Consider the following 403-nt stretch of genomic DNA (forward strand, 5'->3'; position numbering starts at 1 on the left):
CCTCCGTCCCCCCTCACTTTAACCACTGTATACGAGTATATACGCATTGTGAAACAAATTTGAGTTTAATCAGATTTTAAATATGTGGTTTCTAAGAAATATTCAAATTCATGAAATTCTGAGCCCTTATATACATATACCTAAATTACGTATTATAACAACTATAGCTCAAATAAACCATTGGCGTTTTATTTGAAAAAAATTTGGTACCAGTTATAAATTACTAACTTAAAAACTAAAATATCATATAAAACCTAAAGTAAAAATATTAACAATCTTCTTAGTTTTAAGTTTGATAATCGGTCTGTTCACCTTAATATTAAAGTATACAATACAAAATTGTTCCTACTGAATGTGAATTTGCTATGTTGAAAAATATATAGGTACAATGTGACAGTCACTG

Source organism: Acyrthosiphon pisum, chromosome A2 (assembly GCF_005508785.2).
Source record: "Acyrthosiphon pisum isolate AL4f chromosome A2, pea_aphid_22Mar2018_4r6ur, whole genome shotgun sequence".
In the NCBI taxonomy this organism is placed as follows: domain Eukaryota; kingdom Metazoa; phylum Arthropoda; class Insecta; order Hemiptera; family Aphididae; genus Acyrthosiphon; species Acyrthosiphon pisum.